We start from the raw sequence: 664 nt of genomic DNA, 5'->3' as shown, positions 1-664 counted from the left end.
GGCAGGGCGGCTGGGCTGTGCCTGGAAAGCGCCGTGCCGCCCGTTGGCCTCAGAGCCCTTGGGGGGAACGGCACGGTGCGGGTTTTAGGTTGGCTAGTAATTAAAACAGCAGTGTTCCTTCGTGTAAAAGTGCGCTTTTTCACCCGCCCCCTTCTCTCTGGTAGTGCAGGATTCCCCACGCAGTTCCCTCTTGAGGCTGCACAGGATGAAGCGCTAGGGGTTTTTTCGGAGTTCAGCCCTAAGGACTGGGTTGAGGGGGTAGGCACAGGTACACAAACGATGAGAGAAAACTTGCTGTAGTCTCCAGCAGAAAGTGCGGTCCTATTTATACACAGGTAAATCAAGCACAATTGTAATTTGTTAATATGGCAGAATTATACTTTACATTTTTGTATAGAGAAAACTGCAAAAGTAAAAATACCTCAACTACCATCTGTTATTACTGTCTCACGTTAACACTGAGGACATCGCTTATGGCTGTGCTCTGCCAGGTGGAATGTAACTCTCCCTGCCCACACTGAACTTGATGGAAACAAACTGAAAACCAGATACTGTTTTCTTGCCACACACCTCTGTTTTATTTATTTTTTAACTCGTAGTAATTTGAAAAGGAGATTAATGTCAGGTATGTTTATGGTGCTTTCTTAAAACAGATAGCATTTTG

The sequence above is a fragment of the Egretta garzetta genome, unplaced genomic scaffold (genome assembly GCF_000687185.1).
Source record: "Egretta garzetta isolate BGI_Z169 unplaced genomic scaffold, ASM68718v1 scaffold397, whole genome shotgun sequence".
NCBI classification, from domain to species: Eukaryota; Metazoa; Chordata; class Aves; order Pelecaniformes; family Ardeidae; genus Egretta; species Egretta garzetta.
The sequence above is the reverse complement of the archived record's forward strand: the minus strand, read 5'-3'. Positions refer to the sequence as shown.